Source organism: Nicotiana tabacum, chromosome 24, assembly GCF_000715075.1.
Source record: "Nicotiana tabacum cultivar K326 chromosome 24, ASM71507v2, whole genome shotgun sequence".
Lineage (NCBI taxonomy): Eukaryota > Viridiplantae > Streptophyta > Magnoliopsida > Solanales > Solanaceae > Nicotiana > Nicotiana tabacum.
Window position 1 is genome coordinate 98,423,171 of NC_134103.1, and position 12,506 is coordinate 98,435,676.

Consider the following 12,506-nt stretch of genomic DNA (forward strand, 5'->3'; position numbering starts at 1 on the left):
CCTAAATTAATATAGGACTTAAAAAGAAATAGCTAGTAATTAATCTACGCCTCCTGTTAATTATAACTTGTTCATCTTGCACACTCACTTTTTCTTAAAGATTTTTGAAGCTTGGGTCCTTAATCATAACGGCAGCCCGTTTCCAAAGGAAAATAGGAAAGAATCACAGATTTTCAGTAACAAGGAATGAAATCAGATTTTCATAAAAAAGCGGTAACGGACTGTCTCAAATGAATTTCGAAAGACTCGCTTCTTCAGATCTTCTTTTTTTAGAAAAACCAAGGTACATTTGAAAATCATTTTTCTTACAAACAACTCTTAAGATTACTCTGGCATCTATTCTTCAAAGTACTTACTTTCATGACTTAATAATTACCAGCCTTAAAATCTAGACCACTTTCAAAACCCTCTTAACTTTCAATAACTCTTTGTAATCCTACACCCCTTATAAGGTCTTATACGTACTCCTTTTAACATGTAGTAAACCATGCCTTAGTGATAATTAAGCATAGTATAAATAACCGAGCCTTTAAATTAGTCTAAGTCCTATGGAGCTACCTCAAATAGATTTTAAGGGGTTCCTAACACCTTCTCCTTAGAAGAACAAAAACCCTTACCCATAATCTCACCGGTTTGTAAACTTGTAATGAACATAACTTAGTAATTAAATAGGTACTCTAGTATACCTTTAAATATTAGGTGGTGACTCTCTTTTATCAACAACAGAGAAATCACAAGTTGAATCTTGTCTTGACTAGTGCAAAATAGGGTGCAACAATGACTTATCTTCAATGGCTTCATAATCCTTCTCCCACTGCTCGATCTCAACTTTCAATTCTTCTTTTTCCGCCTCCAAGGCTTCATAAGCTGCCTTCAAAGGAGCAAGAGAAATTTCAAGGAACAAAATCTTATTTGCAGAGGCACAGAGGTCTACTTGAGCTTGGGTAAGCATCTGAACCAGATCACCCGCGTAAACCTGTTTTTGATTAAGGAGTTCTTTCAAACCCCTTATCTCTTCAATAGCCTTGGAATATTGTTCAGCAAAGGAGAATTTAAGTCTGTCCTTATCTTTCTCAACTTGACTGGAAGAATCTTTTAAAACCGTTAGTTCAGCGGAGACCATCCTAAGTTGTTGTTCCGAAGCTCTTTTCTCCTCTGCAAGAACGTCTTTCTCTAGTTGAAGGCCTTCGAATTGTTCTTTCTAGTTGTCAGCCTCGATGTGCAACTCAATTACCAGCTGGTCAGTCCATGAAATCCTTTTCATAAGCTTTGTACCTGTCAAATTAATCTACAAAAAGACAAAAGAAGAGGAGTTACGAATGAGAAAAAAAGAAGGAAAGGAAGATAAGTGAAGATATACCTTAAGAGAAGAGTTAACGATGTCATTCATCAAAGTCAAAGAACTGTGACACTCCAACTTCTTCTTTTACACGGGTCCTAGCAACGGTTTCAGCCACACATCAGCTTGTCCAGATGTTTTCAACAAATTTCCACCATTGGGGACTTCAATCAAAACTTTTTTCATACCCCGCCTGCTTTTAGAAGGCTCATCTTCTACACGAGGAACTGCAGCGGGGGCAACCATTAGGGCAACTCTGGGCAAAGAAACATGGGGTTTAATAGTAGGTGTAACTGACAACATTGGAAGGGAAGCAAGTGGCAGCTCTTCGGAAACAGGCCTGAGTCCTTCTTCACCCTCAAAGCCATGGGTGAATAACATTTCAATAGGACTGGAAGGGGGTTGTCTAAGTTACCAATGCCTTTATCAGAAATTTCCAAAGGGACACTCTCTGGCTCATCAACAAGACTAAAGGGTATTGAACTTGAAGGGGGATCTTGAGAGACTGGGGCTTCATTATCTGAAACCACACGTCTTCTGACACGTGGTTTTTTTTACCAAGGAACCTTCTTCGGTATCCTCTTCATCATCGGACCCACGGGCTTCAGTAGATTTTTTTCTTGGAGGAAGAAGCACTCAAAATCCGTTCTTGTGCAAAACTTACAGAAAGCCTGACTGTGGGAACAGATGCGGGGTTGATGCCACGAATGGAAAACCCTAATAAAAAAGGGTGATGAAAAAAGTTATATATGAATAAGCAAAGAGGGAAAGAAACCATGAGAATGAAAATGTATCGTGAGTCTTCACTTTCCATCCAAATTTCTGTGAAAGAAATTGTCACGCCCCGAACTCGGAGAGCGTGATCGGCGCTCAACCGAGTGAACCCGGCAGAGCAAGCCTGTTAGATTTCCTTCTACCCAACTCATCCATGAATAAGGATAATACATATTTTGGTTAATTAGACAATAAGGTGATCATGTCTACAATACCAATTCATTACCATTAGTTACTCCATTAATAAGTCTCAAAACACACACACACACACACACACACACACACACACACACACACGCACATACACACATACACACCTTCATGGTTCAAAGTGAAACAAGTGATTTAATCACAACACAACTTGTTTAACATTCCCAACACCTATACACAACCCACACTTAGTCTACGGAGCCTCTAAAAATACCAAAGAGTACAATGATAGTACCGGCAACAAGGCTCCGGCTATACCTCAAAACACGATAACACATACGAAACAAAAGATGCACAACCCCAGAATGAGATGGGGCTCACCAAGTCAGCTGGGAAGAACGAGCACTGCTATCACTGGTCAGTATCCTCCGTTGTGGAACCACCTGCATCCATTAAAGATGCAGGGCCCCCGGCAAAAGGGATGTTAGTACATGTCGAATAGTACTAGTATGAAAACCAAACACCAATTTAAGAACTCAGAAATACAGTATGAATATGATGAATCAAGGCGATAATAGGATAGTATAGATAGTCGTTTAAACCAAAGCAAACTTATCAAGAGTTGTCATTAACATTTATAGAATTTAAGGTGAGATTTTATGTAACCATTTTCACACAAAGCAGCCCTGCTGGCTCGCCCCAATGTATGCAGGTAGAGGTGTAAGCACAATACCAAATCTTTATTCAAGCGGCCCTGCCGCCTCACCCTAATGTATGAGGGTTGAGGTGTAAGCATAATACCTATTTTCACACAAAGCGGCTTTGCCGCCTCACCCAAATATATGCGGGTGAAAATGCATCAACGATACCAATAAATACCTACACAAAGCGGCCATGCCGCCTCACCCCAATATATATAGGTGGGTGGTGGTGTAACAACAATACCAGAATCATACACAAAGCGGCATTGCCGCCTCACCCCAGTGTATATGGGTGAAGGTGTAATCCCAATCACAATCTCTACTCGATTTGGCATAATAAATGCCCCATAAATCACGACTTGGAATTATAACATGTAGATACACAATCCATAGTTTGGAACACGTCCTCAATTTATAATGCAATATAATAAGAGCATTTGAAACACGATTTGAACATATATCTTTGTCACAAAACTTATTCGGAATACTTGATTTGTAATAAATATCTTGGACCTTAAAAGGATATTGGGGTTCCAATACTTAAAGGACAGTTTAGCCAACATACCTCAATTGAGCTTCCTTAAACTCTAAAATATCCCGGAATTTTTAGCAACTTCAATCTATTTTAGAAATATAACAAGTTGAACCAGAATTAGGAAGATGATCATAGTTCTAACTCATTCGAGCATTTTATCAAACACTAAGTGTGCATTAAGGGTCCAAGGTCCTTTTATGGAGGATTCCATCATCTCACAACCCATTCTTTACCATTTTTAGCTCACAATCTTCCTACACCCTTTGATAACACATGCAAGCAAAATAAATAACTCCCATACCCAAGAATTATCTTGCTAATTACCCATTCTTAGATAAATTTCAAAATTAAGGGCTAGGGTGTAAAATCTTACCTCTAGGATGAAGACCTAGTGAGTTTTCCTTGTTAATCTTCAAAGATTTGAGCAAAAATTGAAGGACAATTTTTTGAAGATCACTATCCCACTCTAGGGCACTCTCTCACCCTCAAAATATCAGATTTTAGCTCAAAAATGATACAAATTGTCTATTTAACGAAGTAGGGTCGGGTTATAAAAATCCAAAAATGAAGTTCCGGAACAGAGTATGCGGTTGCATATGCGGTCCGCAGAATAGGCCTCATAATTGCCCTCCGGAACTAGGCAAATCTGACTCGGTCTACGGTTATTATGCGGCTCGCAGACCTGTTCTGCGGTCGCATAATGCACCGCAGAACTGGTCTGCGGTCGCACAATGCACCGCAGAACCTTCCTCCGAAAATCTCAAAGTTGGACATGCGATCAGAGTGCGGCCCGCAAAATCGTTTTGCGGTCGCATAATGGACCGCAAAATGACATAAAAAATTCCCCAGTTGCCTGCCTCACTTTGCGGCCACATAGTGGGCCGCAAAAGTGCATTTCTTCTGCCCAAATTTTTTCTTTACTTTCCAGTGCATTGTTCAACCCAAAAAGTCTGAGCCGCGGAATTTATACAATTCTCAAACACATAAGCCCAGTTTGGCACAACGAAATATTATTTTTCCTTTGCGAAATTTTACGGGGCCTTACAGAAATTTTCAAGATCTTTTCTCCATGAGAGCAGCAGTAATATTTTTTTTACCCAAGCATGGAAGTCAGGAATTTCCTCGAAAACTTTAGTGATTGCTGGAAAAAAAATACGATTATGTAAAGGAACTAAAGACATCAAAGAAAGAAAAAGAAAAAAATACTTACGTGCAAAGTTCCATTTTTCTGAAAAAGGCAAGTTCTCTTCACCCACTAATCCACTAGTGGGGGGCAGCAACAAATCGGGCGTACCAGCCACTATCATGATTATCCTCGGGACTGACTAAAACCCTTTTACTTCTAGCCGCGAGAGAAAAGATTCCTTCACGAAACAGTTTTGGAGAATGAAGGTGAAGTAAATGACGGAAGGTAAAAGGAGCGGAAACCAAATTCGACAAATAGCGAAGGCAAGCAACTGCCCTCCACATGATGGGACTGATTTGACCAAGGCAAACATTAAAATAGCGACAAAACTCAATGATCACTGGGTCAATAAGAGGTTTAAACCCTAAAGTGAAAGGATAGGTATAAATAAAAGAAAAGTCAGCATGGTAAGAAGTGATTCTTTGGTTGGTACCAGGAATTAAAACTGAAAAATCTGGTTTCCAATGACATTCACGTCGGACTAAAGAAAGAAGACCTGGAGTGATCAAACTTGGGTAGTGTTCAGCAGGGTTAAGGGAAGCTATAGAAGAAACTTGATTTTTCATGGCTTCATGATTTGACACGAAAGAGAACTCTTGAGGAACAATCTCAGAAACTGTGGGCTCGCGTATAGGTTCATTCTGATCCCTACACTTGGAAGAAGATCTAGGGGTTAAGGGGGTTTTAGACCTAGAAGAGGATGGTCTGACAAAACTACTTTGAGAAGTAGAACTGCGAGTTGATAATAAACCAAGACTACGAAGTCTTCCACCTCTCCTACTCCTAGTAGGGGCAGTAGAAGGAGCAAGTTCATCAATGATCACAACTTTACGAGGGTCTGGTGTTGAAGAAGACATGTTTAGCAAAGAAAATACAGAGAAAAGATAGAGGTGTACGAGAGAAAGTTAAGGAGACAAATGCAAAGAAGAAGGAAGAGGGTTTTAGAAAATCAAGTATGATGAAGTATTTATAAGAAGAAGCAATTGTCATCAAGGTTGGTCATTATGAACTGTCATAATGGAACAGTCACTTCGTGACTGATGCAGCCGCCGAAAACCCCTAAAAAAGCACTGAAAACTGCAGAACCAATCAAGGTAAGACATGTGGCTTGAGTATTAAATGAACGTGACGTACGTCGCATCGACTCTGCAAAAGGCATTATGATACTCGAGAAACGGCGGCAAAGAATTCCCGCCATAAATACTTACCATTTTCCGAATATTCAATTTAGAATATTCAGAAAGTTAGGAGGGGGAGGGGGAGGGGGGACTATCTGTATTAGTGGAAAAAAGACATGACACGTGGACTATCATCAAGGTGACGAGGCATGGTACGTGGACCATCAATATAGTGACAAGTGGCATTCTTAATTAGACGAGTTAAAGAATGCAAGAAGGCACGGGAGAAACACCCTCGGGGTTACACGGAGAAAAGAACCGGACCTGACAGTTGCAAAAGGAGAAATAGGAGCGGAATGGATAAAGACCATTAAGAAGGGAAGATGCACGAACCTGTCATAAATAAGGAAAATCGATATATAATTACGGTTACGGAAAATCTATTATAATTATATATGGTAATAGGTAATCATGACAATTAATGCCATTAACGAGTCCGAATTAAGTAAGAAAACCGTTATAATTGTATACTCCTATATAAGGACTTAGACCTCATTTGTTGTGGCATCTGATTTTTATTAAAATTTATGCAATCATTCTTTACTTTATTCAGAAGGTTCTAACTGCAATTTTGGGAGTGATTATCAATCTATTTCGTATTTCCTTTTTTTGCCAATTATTTTCATTACTTGCTTTATTCTGCAAATTATTGGGAAAGTGAAGTAAATCTTGATTATCAATAATCTGATTTCTTTTTTATATTGACTTTGACCGAGAAATCTATTTTTGGGTTAAACAGTTTGGTTGTGATTATTTTACATTCATTTTGTTTATAAATTAGTTTAATAAAATATCAACTAATGTGGTCGGATATCATATAAAAGTTAGTTTTTGAAATAATGCATAGTACTTCAAATAAAGTGCTGATCATATACTTATAAGAATTATATCAAAATTTATTCTCTACAGAAAAAAAACATCGAACTAAACAAGCTGTCTTGATGTACCTTAATCTATGTTAGGTCGTGAAAATGAATTTTTGCCCTACATACTAAGAGCCCGTTTGGACATAAGAAATTTTTCCCTTTTTTTCCAAATTTTTTTTATTTTTTTTCAAAATCAGCGTTTGTTCATAAAATTTTTAATTTTCACTTGAAAATGCATTTTGGAAATTTCTGAAAATTTGAAAAACTCCAAAAAACTGTTTTTCAAAATGTTCACTCAAATCACTCACAAAATTTCAAAAGCAACCCAAAATTATATTCATGTCCAAACACAATTCTAAATTTCAAATATCATTTTCACTTGAAAATTTTTTCCCCTATTTTAGAATTTTATAATTCTTATGTTCAAACGCTCACTAAATCATTTATAAAAAAAATTTAGATCAAGAAAGTCAATGGTGTCGAACTTTGAATTAAACTCTTTTAAAAATTAAAGTAATTCTTTAGTATCATCACGTAAAATCAATGGAAAAGATTTGCAGATACAGATGGACTGTAACAGTAAGATTGGATATTGGTGGTAAAGAATTGGGACTCACATCACATGAGGTAAACATTACACCATGTATTCTCAGGGCCAGGGCCATAGTGTTAGCTAAAGAATATGTTGAAGTAAATTCAGTGGTTTTTACTCAAATTCTGTTATTGAATTAAATATTTATTAAATACTTAAAAATAAATTTAATTATTATTATGTATTAACTTAAAATCATTACAAGAACTAATAAATTTTAAATTCTAAATTTATTTCCGCGTATCCTTTGTTTCAATAGGCGTCTAGGAGAAGGATGATAAGTTCAAGCGAAAATGCAGTAGGAAAGTTCGTTGTTGCTTCCTTGAATTGACAAACCGTGTCAGACGAAAATTACGGTACTTACACAATTTATTTATTTTTGCCAGCATTTCTTGGTTTCACTTTCAGATATTCATGATTGTAGCTTAGTCTGGATTACTAAGCGTTAGTCTTCTGATTTGTCTGCTTTGTACTCAAGGAAAATCTCATTCTAATGTTCATTTTCTCAGTCAAGTCTTGACGCTGTCAAAAATTTCATACTCATAATCCATTTTCACATTCTCCTTACATTTTACTACTCCCTCATCAATAACTTATACAGTATATATTATTTTATAAATTCTTTATAATTTTTGTTACTATAAAATTAGACGTAAAAATTTTCTATTAAACATAATGTTAAAGTTCTATAAAGTGCAAACATAAAAAAAATAAAAATCATTTTTATCAGAAATTAGTAACTAAGCGGAGCTGCGCCTTGCCATCAATGCAACTGCTAATGAATTTGACAATTAATGGCATCAATAATTTTAATATTTTCTGCATGATGTATAGACAAGAAAGTTGAATATTGAGCATGATAACATTTATTATAAAATTTGTTATAGTCAAAGAGTCTAATAATTCAAAGAGCTCTTCAGATGATTACATTTGGCAAGTTATTAGTAATCTTCTTTCCAGACAGAAGGATAGGGAATTTTCCAACGCAACAATAAGCATAGAGTTTAATTTGTTTAGGCGCCAGATAAAGAAAATGGGTTTAAATAATTGAAATACAATGGTTAGAACGAATACGCAATGGAAACGCTAGTAGTCATTAATCATTAGTCACACCGGGTAATCAAAGGTGTATCTACAGTGTAATATACAGGTTCATGTGAACTTAGTAATTTTTTCCCAGATCTATAATATATATTATAAAATTTATATATTTGTAAATATTTTACTATGAGTTTAATTATTACTTATTGTATATTAACTTAAAATCATTATAGAAAACTATAAAGTTTAAATTTTGAATCCCATTTTGAAGGTGACAACTACATTTAGAGCTTAAGCGGAAGTTCTCTTGTCATTTTCCATTTTTGCAATTATTCATAAGGGTAGTGGAATGAGATGACAAACTGAAGATGGGAACTGAACTAAAGACCAAGTCAAGAATCCGAGGTTCACACACAAATCCAAACATTATGTACTTGAATAACATTTGAAAAATCAGAGAATCCTACTGTTCTTTAACCGACATAAGTAGATTCTTTAAAAAAATATATGTGTTTTTATTCTTGCACCAAATTGTATTCATTCGTTATGACTAATAATATCGGGAAATAAAGTTATGATTAAATAATAAATCTCTAATAATATATTTTAATTAATCATAATTAAAAAATAAAATATCATTAAATAATTGAATTAGTTATAAATTCTTAATAAAATAAATAGACAAGTTACTGAGAAGGGATTGAGTATGTTGATGTAAGGATGATCTGAAACTTTTGGTCTTAGGCGAAAAATGTTTGAAAATGGAATATTACCTTAGTGTGAAAATGACTATGAAATGAATAATTGACTGCGAAATAAGTTTGACTATGCATATCAGTATATGTGAAAGTGAAAGCAATAAATGATTCCAAAATTAGACAACATTTTTAAGTACAGTAGTATATCATCTGACACGGTTTGTCAATTCGAGTAAAAATTCACAATTTCAAATAAACAGTATAAATCCACTTAATTATTTATAAAATAAAAATAAATACAAAAGCAGTTTAAGTACAAATATTTTGAAAGCTTGTTTCAACTACACATGTATATAGAGTTACGTTCAACATGAAAACACTAGTTAATTTTTGCACTCTCTACCAAGCTAAGGACTTTGGCCACAAAATCCAAGAACTCAATGCCAAAACCTACATTCAGGGGGTTTGCGGTTCGGTTTGGTCAATTTTTTATTAAAATCAAAACTAAATCAATTTAATTAATTTTTAAAATTTTAAAATTAAAATCAAACCAAATTAAATACAAACCATCGGTTTGGTTATTGTTGGTTTGGTTCGGTTTGGTTCGAATTTTCGGTTCTTAATAAGTTAATGATAAGTCGATAATAGTAAAACGATACTATACAATAATATTTTAAGTACTACTAGAGCATAAATTCAAATACCTACAGTGATAGTTCTTTTAACTATTTATATTTAAAACTGTAGCATATAATATAAAGCAGAGTATTAAAATTGTAGCAATAATATAAGATAGAAAATTATACCCGGTGAACTAAGTTGAAGTACATGATAGAATCAAAAGAACAAGCCAAAATAAAGGTTCCAAAGTATAAACAACTTTGTCCATTTAAAAGTAAAAATTATGTATTTAAACTAAAAAAAGAATGATACAATCCATAATATCATATTCAATTTGAGTAACTTTTTTTTGACTTTTGTGATAGATTTTTTTGTAACTCTTCTGATAGGCAAAAGTAGATAGGGTTAGAGAATTTGAGTCTCTTAAGGAAAAGAAATTGGCCAATTTTTATTACTTTGGGCTTAGGCAATCTTTTAAGATATAAGTAGTATAAACCAAAATTTATATATAATAATTAAAATACAGAAAATATTTAAAATTATTTACAAAAAGATATGATACTTTATATAAATATTTATTAAATTTTATATATAATTTATCGGTTTGGTTCGGTTTATTTTTTGATTTTTTATAATAGAACCAAAACCAAACCAAATATTATCGATTTTTAAAATTTAAAATCAAAACCAATCCAAATCAAGAAAAATATCGGTTTGGTTCGGTTTTCGGTTTGGATCGATTTTTTTGTCAAACCATGATCAGCCCTACTTACATTTCACTGTTTCAGTCCATTGTATCTTTTTTTTCACACCGACTAATTCTATTCTATTGCTTTCTCTTTGAATAAAGATTAATGACAGGTAAAAATTACTCTCTCGGGTCTAGTTTAATTGATTTTCTCAGTTATTTTCACACATATTAAGAAATTTACCTTTTAACATTAATTAATAATAAAATTAACCATATTAACCTTAATTTGTTCATTAGAAATTTAACAAATACTTCTAGACTCTTTACTCCAAGAGCAAGTTTAGAAAAACAAGTTAATTTTCTAATATTTGAAAAAATTAAATATTATGGACCACAAAAAAACTTAAAAAATTAATTAAAGTAGGTCGGAGGTGAGGGAGTAACTGTTACTAGTAAGAAGACTACTTTATAGGGAGTTGGAATTGAGGAGATTAATTAATAGATGCAAAACCAACTTGGAATTTACTAACTTTTTGTGGAAAATGAAGGCCGCGTTACTTCCTTGAGTGAGGGAATATTTTTTTTTTTTTTTTTGGTACTAGAAAATTACTTTCTCATTAAATATTTTCCTGGAGAAATGATTCCATCATAGAAAACACTTATTCGCGGTCACAATTCGATATTTGAATATATTTTGAAAGTGTCCAAGGAACTACGAGAAATAGCACAAGTAAATATAGTGGTTATTGTTATACAAAGTTAAATCTTCTGATTTAAGGTATCATCTTAGCAGGCCTAGAATACTAAATTCCATGTTCTCAAGTCAACATATATAAATATAATATGTCGGGACATTTTTCTTGGAAAATTCTAATATTTTGGGAGAAACTTAAATATGAATTCTCTCTACTTTCAGGTCGGTATAGTTCAATTATTGTACCACATAGCATCAATTAATTTCGCCTGCCCCATAATACACTTCAAAAATTTATGTGATACAATCCTCCACTAGTAATAGAATACTAAACTGGGGTCAAACGTTAAGAAAAAAACTCAATTTGATATCAGAAATTAATCATTATACTGTTGCGACCGATGCAAATTGCTACTAAAAATTCGGTAATTAATGACATGGATAATTCTATAAAAAATTTATGAACATGAAAGTTGATTGTGCATGATAGTATTTGTATAGATCTGAGGTTTGACTAGCTAGTAATCATCTTACCAGAAGATAAGGAATTATAAATATACAATGCCAGATTTGGATTTGAATAGAAAATTTTTCGCAAGAAAATTTACTTGCCCATCTATATATATATATATATATATATATATATATATATATATATATATATATATATATATATATATATCTTTTCACACATACTCATCCTGTCAAGTTTTCCTTTATTATATATGCTTTTAGTCTATAGACTGGTAAAAGTGTACAGGGATTACTTTAGTACTAATAATTCTACTTTAATAATAATTATACGCAGCCAGATTTGGATTTGATCTCCTGTGTTAATCGGAAAATGAATTCCAATATTACTTTCACCGTTTTTAGGATATAAAAAATGCTGATATCCACTTCTTTACAAATGCTCAATTCAGTTATCTTTTTCTTAATGATATTTATTAAGTAATAAAAAGCACAGAGAGTATAAAGGAACTAGAGCAATGCCTTTACAAATCCTTTTTTTTTACCTAAAGGAATGCTCTTAGTAATTAGTTAGTGCGTTCTGAATTTCAAGATTTTTTTCATTTCGAACGTTCAACCCGAAATCTTTGATTAATGCTAAAAAATCTTATTCATCGCTTCACAAGATACTTCTTATTGGTTTTATACATTTAAATTAAAATGATGGCTTCTAGAAGTAGAAATATTGACTGTCAAAAGTGTATTATCTTTTTTCCTTGTTTTTCGCTTGGGGCGGGTCCTTAAACGATACTAAAACATATCTATATGGTCGATATTAAGTGAAGGTTTGTCCAACGAGTTGCTGTTTAGTATGTTCATAGTGATCCTCTGTAGATAAATTCTAAACGTACTGGAATGAGCCTTGAAACTCTATATTAGACCAAAGTAAGACCAAGTTAAAGAAACCGTAGAAACTTATTCGGATTTACA